Source organism: Choloepus didactylus, chromosome X (genome assembly GCF_015220235.1).
Source record: "Choloepus didactylus isolate mChoDid1 chromosome X, mChoDid1.pri, whole genome shotgun sequence".
Lineage (NCBI taxonomy): Eukaryota > Metazoa > Chordata > Mammalia > Pilosa > Megalonychidae > Choloepus > Choloepus didactylus.
Window position 1 is genome coordinate 185,273,839 of NC_051334.1, and position 12,702 is coordinate 185,286,540.

General features: G+C 40.0%; 1 pseudogene; it reads left to right on the forward strand.

Annotated features, from left to right (window-relative positions):
* Positions 1–1,429: 1,429 nt before the first annotated feature.
* LOC119522514 lies at positions 1,430–7,123 on the forward strand (annotated as a pseudogene).
* The last annotated feature ends 5,579 nt before the right edge of the window (positions 7,124–12,702 follow it).

Genomic DNA, 12,702 nt, shown 5'->3' on the forward strand with positions numbered 1-12,702 from the left:
ATACAAAAACTTCTGCTAATAAGATCCTACTTTCAACAGATCTATATATTAAGTTCCATGTAATATTATGTTAGTAAAAAGAATCCAACAGCTACAAAACTAGAAAGGTTTAAGGCTTACTGATCTAGAGAAAATAGAGTTTCTTTAGCAACAACAACAAGAATATAATTTCTACAAAGTACTGTGTTATCTAATATCTCATTTACTACAATAGCCCAGTGAAAGAGGCAGGGTGAGAATCATCATTCCTGTTTTACTGATGAGAAAACTAACGTTCAAAAGGTGAAATGACTTATTCAGAGTCACAAGGCTATCGTGGACCAAAGTCAATTCTGGATTCCTTGTTGAATGTTCTCTATTTGACCTGCCTTGCAGCCAACGTGCCTAAACACGCCTATTCTGAACCCGGGGCCCCTCTCTCCCTGATGCTCGCGCTGCAGGGCTTCATGGTGCAGGCGCAGTGCCCTGAACTGGGAGGTGTCACACTGGGCTTGAATGTTTCTGAGCCTAAAATCCAGCCTATAGATATCTAATGAGGTTACACATAATTTATCGCCAGTAGAGAGCACTATAAGATTAGACTTAATAGCAGCCTTTGCATAAAGGATTGTTTGTATCATGAATGTATTACAAAAGCAGAGTTAAAATGATTGCTTTTTAAGCAAGCATGATCTGCCCTTGTAAGAGTAGATCATTTCCATCAGTCGAATCTTTAGAGAGCTGCCATTCAAAACTTGTATTTAAATGTAATATCAATATTAAAAGAAGTAGGCATTGCGTGCTTGCCAAGGTTAAACGGAAGAGGTTCAATTCTGAATCAGAACCCGGGCTTGCCTGCTTTCTCCTTGCATATCTTGCTTGCGAACCACTGTCGCAGTGTTTACAACACAGGGCTCCTTCTCTCTCTGGGCCCCTGCATTGCATATGGGACTCCACACATGCAGAATAGGCTGTCACATCATCTGGTAGAAAATATTACAGGCTTCATTCTGATCGCCCTTATTTCTTTTGCTTGGGATTTGTGGTGGTTGGGTTTTCTAAAAGCATTTTTCTGGTTTAAATATAAAATCAAGCTTCATTTCATAAGTAGCCTTCGATGTATTCATGTAGTTTAGATACATGCAGTAGATACAAATCAGTGCTCACAGTTGGTAGGCTGAAGTATTGGCATTTCGTCGTAACCCGATTACAGTATTTTGCTAGTCTAAACACTCATATGCATCACACAATGACTTTCATGCTGTGGAAAGCTTTGAAATGGATCTGCCTTAAAGATAGATGCATTTACACATCCTATGTTTTCCATCATTTTTCTTACCATTTTGCCAGCTTCCCAAACTAGCTATATTTAAACAAATTCATCCCCCTCAGCCATTTTGTTCTCTGATTTCACCCTACCGTGAAGTCTCAATGCGAAACTGGCGATAGCATGATTGATCATTTAGCTGACAGCATCCTCATGAGTGCAGGGTAGAAACTTCACTTCACAATCCAGTAAGAGGAGAAGCCGGAATGCAGAGGTATTCAGATACAAATATCTCAAACGAAAACAGAGGTAACAAGAGTGCTTTAATGGGTGAATAAATCTTTTCTCTCCTGATAAATGTGCTTCTCTCTTCCATTTTATTAGAGCATTCAGAGTTTCTTATAAATAGTGTATTTATTGAAAAAATCCCTCTCCCTCTACCTTCTCCTCTATCACAGCAGGAGAAAGAACGCCTCCCCGCCCCTGTTGCAAAAAATCCCTTGTGGGCTGTTTCCTCTAAGTCCTTAGTTACTTGTTTGACTGAAAGAAAGGGCATGTCTATAACATTACTTGCATGTTAGAAGAGCCCTATTCAGCACAGGATCACAACCATATTTCTGTTTGTACAGGTGCCATTAGACTGACTTACCGTCCCAGTCAGGGGTTAGTCAGGTAGGCTGCTCACAGAGGTGAAGATTTCATATTTTAAGAAGTATGTAGATGCTAAACATTGGCATGAAGATCAGGTCCTCCAAACACAAGTTCCATCATTTTTTTTTATCCCAAAGGAGGCTCTACCTAAACTTAGGACAGTATACTGAGCCACTCGGCCCATTGTTGCTGTTGAATACCAAGTCCATTTCATATATCATTAACAAAGATTTTCATGGCCTCCAACAGAGCTTTTAATGGGAGGTATTTTTGGCTTGTTTGTTTTAATTTTGCCTTTCTTGTAAGGATTGGCATTTTAAGGCTACTGCCAAAGTTAATTTACTGACAGTGAAGCATTCATAAAATACAGAACGCATTTACCTAGAAAATTTTAGTGTGACCATACACATATCAGAGAGATGCATAATGAAAAAGTTTCAAACTATCAGTGTTTAATACCAAATGAGACAATGGATATGGATGCCCTTTTATATACCCTAGAGTGCCCTTGCAGCAAGATAATATTTTATCATTTTAATCTTACACATTTTGAACCTATTATTTGGGACTGACAATTTTACATATGGGTGAATGTATCTGAAGTAAGGGTGTATGACAGAGGTTAACCAATAAACTGAAATGGCAAATGTTAGTGACTCCACTCAGCCTGTGTGAAGAAAGAGGGCGAGGAGATCAGCCCTTGCTCTTTCCAGCCCTTTATAATTCACCTTTCCTCTTGTTCAGTCTTCCAGCAACTGCTTACCATCTTTGCTTTATATTTGACTTATTGTCTTGTTTTCATATTTGAACTTATGAATGATAAATAACCATGCCAAAAAGCATGAGCACAGACACTTATCAGAAGCTTCTATCACTGAGCAGAAACTGTCAGGTTTGGGGTGTGGTTCACTTGTTTCTTTTATGTAATTTTTGTTCTCTTTGCCAACCTAGAAGTTGCAGTTGCTGTTTTTCTCAGCATTTTCTTATTTCAGGTCTCAGTGATACATCTGTGTGGAACTCTAAAAAAAAAAAAATCCTTCTTGTGCCGTATCCTCTTAACATCTACCTCAAACTCCTGGGCACCAGTAGCTGTTGAGGGGATTTGAGTTAATTCATTCTTTTTTTCTTGTCTGGAAGTTGTATTACACAATAATAGAAAAGTAGAAGGTTTGAAAGCAGAACATGACATATGGGCCCCACCATCATGTGACCCTCTCTATACAGTACAGAACGTGGAGTTTGGCATCAGGTCCAGCAGTATTCAGTTACTGCCAGTGCCAGAAACACTGTGGTGAATCATGGACTAGCTATTACCAAACAGTTCCATGGCCCTGACCCCAAAGAGGGTGAAACAGTGGGACTTCAGTGTATTTTATAGAAGGGAAGAGATATTAAAAATAAACTGTATAGAAATGGATGGAACAATCTTGTCTGTCTCTAATCCCATACCCCCAGTGGTTTAAAACACACCCTTCTGTTTAATCCTTCCCATCTGTAGATTATTATTTATGTTTGCTTCAATGACTGCATGACTTTTATCCCCTCACAACTGACTTCAGGAAGACTTGATTAGATCACTTTGCTATCACATAGTAGGGACTCAGTAAGGATTCATTGTTGTGGTGGATGGATGCATCTGGCAAGATGAACATACAAGTTTCCAAATTAGACTCAGTTTGTTGCTCTTTCACAGTTACCTCAGGCATTTCCAAATCACTTTTCTCCTTTGAAAAATCAGTCTTTAGCAATATTGTTAGGGTTTCTAATTTTAAAATCTCCTATGTTACACGAGAAAATGTGTATCAAGTTCATGGTTGTTGGCGCATGGTAGGCAGGCATTGTTAAAATGAAAGTTTGTTGAAAATGTGACTTACTGCTCGGCTCACTTGCATTAAATAAAAATGGGAACAAAGTCTTCTAAGAACAAACAAAGGAATTGTAAGAATACATACAAGCCTTATACCTTTTAGAAAAATAGGTGAAAGGGAAGAAAATCCTAGAAGAAAGGAAAGAAGAATTTGTTCAACCTCCTTTTTATTAAAATTCCATCTCATTTTGGCCAAAAATAAATGTCATCCCTTAGAATTACTTTTTCACATTTAAAAATCTTGTGGTAAAATACATATACATAAAATTTACCATTTAAACCATTTTCAAGTGAACATACAATTCAGTGGCTTTTAGTACATTCACAGTGTTGTGCATTACCACTCTATAGTTCCAGAATATTTTCATAAGGGGAAACCCCATATGAATTAAGCACTCATTCCCATGCCCTGCTCCCCATCCCCGTCCAGCCCCTGACAACCACAGATCTGCTTTCTGCCCCTATGGTTTTGTCTATTCCAGAAATTTTATATAAATGGAATCATACAATATGTGACCTTTCATGTCTGGTTTCTTTTACTTAGCCTAATGTTTATGAGGTCCATCTGTGTTGTAGCATGTATCAGTACTTCATTCCTTTTTATGACTCAAAGACATTCAGTTGTGTGGATATACAAAGTTCTGTTTATCCATTCATCCATTGATAGAGATTTGGGTCATTTCCACCTTTTGACTCTTGAGAATAATGCTCCTATAAACATTGGTGTACAAGTGTCTGTTTCAATACCTGTTTTCAATTCTTTTGGGTATATACCTAGATGGTAGTTCTATGTTTACCTTATTGAGGAACCACCAAACTATCTTCCACCGTGGCCATACCATTTTACATTCCCATTGGTAATGTCTGAGTGTTCCAATTCTCCAATTTCCCTCCAACACTTGTTATTTTCCTATTTTTTATATAGCCACCCAAGTGGGTATAATTCTTTTTGTTTTTACTCTAAACGACCTCCCCTAACCCCCCATTGGAAGCATTCAGTATTTTATAGGATACACAAGAGGTATTATATGCCATCGGTGCCAGCTGAGAGCCAAATGATATGAGAGGCACTGTTGGTTTTTTGCCTCTTTGTCCCTGTTTTAGTTTTCTAGGCTGCTGAAAGCAATATACCATGAAATGGTTCCACTTGAAGAATGGGAATTTATTTGCTTACAGTTAGAGTCTGGGAAAATGTCCAAATCAAGGCATCATCAAGGTGATGCTTTCTTCCTGAATACCATCTGCTGGTGATCCTTGGCTCTTCTGTCACACGGCAAGGCACATGGTGTCTGCTGGTCTCTCCCTTCTCTTCCAGGTTTCGTTGATTTCAGCTTCTTGCTTCCATGGCTTTCTCTCTCTTGTCTGAATTTCATTATCTTATAAAAGATGCCAGTAAGAGGATTAAGACCCATTCTGAATGAGGTGGGTCACACCTTAATTGAAATAGCCTCATTAAAAGGTCCTTCTTACAACGGCCCACACACACAGGAATGAGTTAACTTTAAGAACGTGTTTTTCTGGGGTACCTACAGTTTCAAACCACCATAGTCCCTATCTGTATTCTTCCTTTATCCTCCTTTGGTGGGGCCTTTCTCCTCCCTCCTTTCTTAAAGTGCTTAGTGCCTATACGCTTGCTTAAGGTTTGACTCATTCACTTTAAGAGACTTGTATAGCCTCACACTCCTGATAAGAAAATTTACATTGTAACAGGCTAACTAAACTTCAGAAATATCCAGTAGGCACATTTATTGGGAAGTGGGGATAGGCAGTGAGCTGGCCATGTGTGTCTATCACAGACAGTAGTCAGGCACTCAGTCTGTTGACTGGTTTCTTAGGTGATGCCCAGAGTGAATGAAGCTCACATCAGAGAGCACGTGACAAGGTGTCTATTGCTCAGTTGTCAGGAGAGCAGTCCTTTCAATCCATAAGAATTGACAGAGTCCTTACTTTGGGCCACGCTCTGGGCAAGGCACTATGGGATGAGTGTGTTCTAGGTCCTGCCCTTAAGGAGCTCGTTGCAGTCTTTTTCACAAGCAGAAGGACAGATTTTATAGGGATCCATGCTATTCTCTGATGGGGCTGCCCTGTGGCTAGTGGGGAATGACTGTGCAATAGTATTGTCCAGGCATACAAATTATAGTCTATGCTTCTGAGAAAAGCAAAATGCACCGAGAAATACTCACTGTGAACCTGAGACTCACACCCAGTGGCTTTGGCCCCTCATTTCTCACACCCTAGAGCTGCACTGTCCAATACAGGTGCCATTGTGGCCTTTGAGCACCTGAAATGTGGATTGTTCGACTGAGGGACTGCATTTTAAATTTTAATTAATTTTGATTGATTTAAATGTTAAAGCTGATACTTGGCACTGCCTGACATCTTTGGGCCTGCAGGGCTCCTGGCCTGGCCCTGTATTCTGTCAGCTATGGAAGCCCACCCCTGGAGGGGCTGTTTGCCCGTGGGCCCCTGAGAACCTTCCATGAGCACCAGGCAGGGTCTGCAACACCACTGCGGGTCAGGGGGCCCAAGCTAGTAGTGTTGGCCAAACTGCTGGGTGAGAAGGAGCAGGAGCTGTGGGAGACAGAGCCTTTGCTGCCTGATGAGAATGAAGACTTAAGGAAACTTGCAGAAAATGAAATAACTTTGTTTCAAATAGAAATAACTCAGTTGAAGCAGCAGATTATTTTACTTTTGGTTCCCTCAGAAGAAACAAATGAAAATGACTTGATCTTGGAGGTGGCCTTGGACATGCTTCTGCCAGCATTGAGGATTCAGAAGCCTATATGTATATGAAATTTGAAGGAGGCGTGCAAAGAATGCCAGTGTACAAAGAATGCCAAAGATGCAGAAGCAAGGCTCTATCCATATTAGCACCATGACTGTGGCAATATTACCCCAACCTACTGAAATTAATCTGGTGATTAATCCTATAGATTTGAGAATTGATACTAAGTGAGCCAGTGGAGCTGGTGGGCAGCATGTAAACACCAAGGATAGTGCAGTCTGGATAGTTCATCTGCCAACTGTTGTCTTTGAATTTCAACAAGAGAGATTTCAACTGAAAAACAGAAGTGGCTGTGAAAAAGATACATGCAAAACTTTACAGCATGCACCCAGAAGAAGAAACAAGTAAAAGATACAATGCTAGAAAGATTCATATTGGAACTAAAAGCCAAACAGAGAAAATAAGAACATATAATTTCCAACAGAACCAGATCACAGATCACAGAATAAACAAGTCATTGCATGATCTTGAAACTTTTATGCAGGGAGAGTACCTACTAGATGATCTTGTACAGTCATTGAAGGATGATGCTGATTATGAATCTGTAGTGGAAATTATTTCTAAAAAAGTTTGATGATTTGTAAATTAAAGTTATAGCTCATGAAAAGGCAGCAAATCATTGTTTTGTGTAAATGCTCACAAATATTCTCTTGAAAAACCTGAGTTAACCCAGTTGGAAATAATATGCATATCCTTAAGAGATAATTTCTATAAATTTTTTCAATGTATTAGTGAAAAACATACAAGATAAAAAAATTTTTAAAAAGCTGATACTTGATTCAGCTACAGCTAGACTTCTAAGCAGAGTTGGAACAACTTGGATGTGCAAATCTATTTTGTCAACTCCAAATGTTATGAGGTTGAAATATGGATCATCTTTCTAATGGCTATTTATCGTCTGAATTGCGATGTGCTGGAAGTGTAAAGTGCACATTAGATTTCCATGACCCGGTATGAAAGAGGAAATTAAATTGTCTGCTTAATATCATTCATATTGATTACATGATGAAATGATAATAATTTGGGTATATTATTTTAAACAAAATATAATATTAAAATTAATTTTTCTTGTTTCTGTTTACTTTTTTTAAAATGTGGCTCCTAGAAAATTTCAAATGAATATGTGACTCACATTGGGCTTCTACTGGACAGTGCTACTTGTGAAGAACACTCAGGCTATCTAATCCTATGTAATGCAAGCGAATTTGGCATCAAACTCCCTCTTTGGTTTCCCACTTTCTTCCATCATAACTCCCAACATTCCTACCACCTTATCAAGTTTCTCAAGGTCGACTTCAAGCAAAATGACAAACAAGTGAAGCTACTTCTGGGCTTTCTCACAGTCCATTTCCTAAATTCATCTTCTCCCTTTCAGTCCCTGCTTAGACTCAGGTATAAGTCAAATGCATTCAAATCACACAACCTCAGGCCTTACTTGAGTGACAAAGCCATCCAGTAGAGGAATCCACAGTAAAATGATCTTAGTTTAATGTATCATTCCTCTCAGGGGTATTTGCATTTTAAAATGTGTCAGCTGAAGAGAGCAATGGTTTATTCAATGGGATGAATTTAAGGTTGGGAATTTGGACAGTGAGCTCTCAACTTGAGAAATACTCCACAGGGGGACCTCCCTGATCTGGTTTTCCAGTTACAACAAAGCAAAACCAACCAAAAGCCTGGGTCCTCCTCAACAGATACTCTCCCTGTCCCCGACATTCTGCCACATTTGGTGAATGTGAGAATGAGATTAAGTTTAGCTTTCACACAGGACAGGTGTGCCTAGCAGGGTGGGGCAGTTAAGGAATTGGTAGAAGGTTAAAAAGACAAACTGTAATCCACAGTCAGTCCCCCTGCTTATCCGCCCACTATCCATAGTCAGTCCCCCTGCTTATCCGCCCACTATTTACTATCCTTGCAGGGTGGAGCCTCGGAATAGAGGTTCTCAAAATAGCCTCATAACTTGTTACCAAACTAGCCTGGACTGGCTCTAGAGAGGCCTGGGCATAACCATTATAGTCAGGGGTGGGGATTTGTTCCAACAGTTCCTAATGTTGCAAATCTGTGCAGGAAACGTATTTCAAATGTTTCCAATTTGGGTGGGCTGCATGTTTCAAATTTGGGCGGGCTAGTTAGGCTTGTCAAACAGAATGTAACCTCTGGAATATCCAGCCAATGGAGAAACAGGGGAGGGACTTGCGGTTAGGTTTAGGGGATAAATACTGCTGAATCTATTGTTCTGCGCGCCAACCCCCACATTTTGGTTGGGCGTCCGTTCTTGCAAGACTGTGAATAAATTCTTTTCTTTTCCGCAATTGGGTGAGCGTTTATTCCTTTTTAGGAATAGTGCTTGTTTCTCACAGTAAATAAACATTCATAGAAAAATGATCCACTGATTTCACACTGACAAGTGTGATGTTTGTGGTCAAACAGAGGCAAGATTTGAAGCAAATTAAGATACCTTTAATTTCTCTCTTTGTTCTAGAAATGACAATTGCCTTTCATAAGACCAGCTCCTTTAGGGTTGGCTGCCTGTAATGGAAAATACCAAATATGTGTTTAGTCAGTTCATTTGACTTTCACTTTATAAAGAGCCTATTTAAAAAGAATGTACATCCAATCTCAGTAGAGCAGAGCCTGTTAACATGAAGAAACCAGGGGGAGATGATGGTCCATTCATTACTCTTTCCAAGGGGATTAGGGCTAGAAAAATCAGAACACTGTTATATTCTATGACTTGCAGCATGGAATCTATCTCTATTTTATTAGGGAATATTCACTATGTGAAAATGGATATTCAAAATGGAGATTGTTCTTCCCAATGTAAAGGTAAATGGGCAATCTGATTATGTTTGTGAATTTCTTTTAGATCCTTAAATTCTTGCTTTGGAGAGGAGATGGATTTGTTGCTATTTTCTCTGAGGGTCAACAAAGAAGAAAAGAATAATTTAGCTTTCTCTTCTTTGGGCTGAAATGAAGGGACACCTTTGAACTGGAAAGGGAGGAGCAAGCTTAGGACTTTATTAGTAATAGTGCACCTACCAAGAATACAAGAGTGAGATTTTGGAGTCCCCTCGAGAGTGTTTATTTTATCACCTGTTGCCAATGGAGAACTTGAGACAGAATAGGGTTAAGCAGTTTCCCAGTGTTCCATAGTAAATTGGTAGTTGAATTGGGATTAGAATCTAGGTCTCCAAACCTTGGGGACTTCTCCATTAGCTCAGATCATGTACGGCTCAGCAGTTTCTTTCACAAGATCCCCCTGACATGACACATGCCATCAGTTTTCTTTTCTAACAGATGTTTTGAGGGTGGAGCAGATGATCTCTTCCCTTCACCCTCCCAGCCCTTGACTCCGGGGAGTCTGATCATGTCAGAGATGGCACTCACAGCCGTCTTTCCCTAGAGGTATACCTCCTTCTGCTCATCTCTTCTGTGGGTTCATCTTTCCCATTTTCAAGAAAACACTCTTCCTACTCTTTTCTTATTTTATGAGGCTGTGTACTTTGTCCATTACCCTTGTTCTTGCTGTTCTCACTCTTCTTGAATTTTTGTAGAAGATGGCCTTGTTTAGTCAGCAGAAAAACAATGGACTCTGAGATGAGACTAGACCCCCTATTCCATTATGGCACCCAATGTAATGGATGACCTATCACAAGTTGCTTTTTACCTTTGTGCATGTACAGTGTGGACTAACTTTGGTCCCCTGGAGGATCCTTATGGACACTACTCAGGGAGTCACTGTCCTAGAACACTTGGAAATTCAGAGAAAAAGAACAAGGCTTCCCCTACAAGTTGCTGATGTTACCATGACTATTCCCATCACTTACATAGAGCTTCCTCTCCAAGGTACCACTTTTGCTCTTAAATGTCATTCTTTCTACATTTTTCTTCTTGAATATCTCAAAAAGGGTCTGCTGACTTTGACATCTTTTCTTGTTAGCTAACCAGTGAACTTCGGTTTTGGTACCAAAGCAATCCTGTATGAGATGTGCATGTGTGTGTTTGCATGTACACACACGTGCACGTGAGCACTTGCATGCACATGTGCTCACACATTTCTACCCATTTCAGGAGATGGCCTTCAATGGCAAAGGCATTGGCACTGAAGTCAGAGATACATTTAATTCCAAGCCTTGGCATTCACAAGCTGTGTGACTCCAAGCAAGTCTTTTCACCTCTTAGTCCTGAATAGATACACAGTACATCGCTGCTGCTGTGGGGAAGCACTGGAAGAAACAATTGGAACCATGAGAACCGAAGAGAAGAAAGAAGGTTTCTCTATTGGGGAACGGTTGCCCCCAGGAAGGAATTACTGCCTACCTACCTCCCACCCCTGCCTCAAAGTGATCAGTCCATAGTGAATTGAACTTACTCCATTCTGGAAAATCCTCTCCTTTCAATGCTGTAGAAAAACTACTTCATTTACATTTTAATACAAGAAACTGATGGAAATGATGACCATTGCTTCTGACCATGGCCAGAGTCATTCATTTTTTTTTTTAAATTTATGTCATTACTAACAAAACACCCTCATAATTAATCCCAGTGTACTTTCCTGTGTTGGGTTGAGTGGATGCAATCAGAATGAAGATGTTGAATTATAAACTGAAAGACTGTCATTTTCCTGGTGAGTCTATCATGAAGCCCTCCAGTTCCCCTTTGTCTTAATGTATTGCAATACCTTTATTGTCAACAGTAACCTGCCTTGTTTCTTATCTTTTCTGTTCTAACTTGGGATTCAGTTGCCTTTCACTCTCCACTTATCTGTTTCAGGAAGTGCAGAATGTAGATGGAGAATGCTGATTCTCCTTGGACATAACCTTGAAGTTGGACCCTAGAGGGTCCTAGGAATTTTCCAATTATTTATTCCAGTGTTAACATGTTTTATGATCTCCCTGGGCTCTTCTCTGCTCACACTAGCTCTGGTTAGGAGATTGGATTATGTGACCTCTCATTAAGTGAATACCATTGCCCTTGGTTTCTTAATTTGGCTGCTAGCCAGTATCTGTCCCTTTTGATCTTTGGATCTGAAGTCTGTCACCTTTGGGTCTGAAGCTGAAGGGATCAATCAGTTTTAAGTCTTCATCTCATTTGGTCATTGCTTCATGCTATTTTCAAAGTCTTTTTTAAAAATCCTGGTATAATGGCAGTGACACCTTGTTTGAATGTTGTCCCCCTGAATGTATAGCTTCCCTGAAATATACTGATTTTTGTATGATCCCAGAACTGGAGGACATTTCAACAAGGTCATAGAACCCAGCATATTCTTTCAAGGGCGCTGCCTAAAGTCTCCATGATAGATTATTGCTCACCAGGAGTGGGAAATTCTATAACATTTGATAGCCTATTCCAATGTCTGGACAGTCACACAATAGAGACTCCTAAGATCTTGCTTACATATCTGTGTTGCACTGGAGTTACATGAGATTCTTGCTTTCCTAATTTTTTTGAGTTAACAAAACACCAGCCAATATTCTATTCAGGGAGCTTCAAATGTGAGGGCTTGACATCTATCATCAGAGTTGAGTCAGCTGCTCAAGCTGACTGGGAGACTGTCCTCTTCTTCTCTCACTGTTCTGAGCCCAGCCAGAGAGGACAACCTTCTCAGATACTTATAATGTTGTGATAATTGGTAACAGTATCAAGCATCAGCCTCTGAACTTGAGTTCACAAGAGTCTTATTATACTACATTACAATATGCAAGGAGTTTGAATTCCCATAAGCACCAGAAGGGCTGTATAATGATGCTGTCCTTCCTATGTTGCCTCCTGTGGAATGCATTTTGTGTACAGTTTTCTAATGATGCTCCTAGGACTCTCTACTCCATTAGGTCCTTTGGCATCTTCTAATATATTTGCTGACTTAAAACATGCCTCAACGCCCCCACAAAGGCAGATTAGAATTGTTTTCCATGGGCTAGGCTGCTTGATGGGTGATTTTAATACCCTGGAAGCTTTTCATTCTGATTCTTTGTTAATTCCCATGATTTCTAATTTTCAGTGCAAGCGCCATCACAAGGGGAAAACTTGAGTGGACCTTGCAAATTGCTGAAGGTGTGGAGGAAACAGAGGTGGCTGTCCCAAACTTGACCATACATCATCAGGTCCCTGCTTACTTCTCATTGTCTTGCACTTTGGCCACACAGGCTCTGT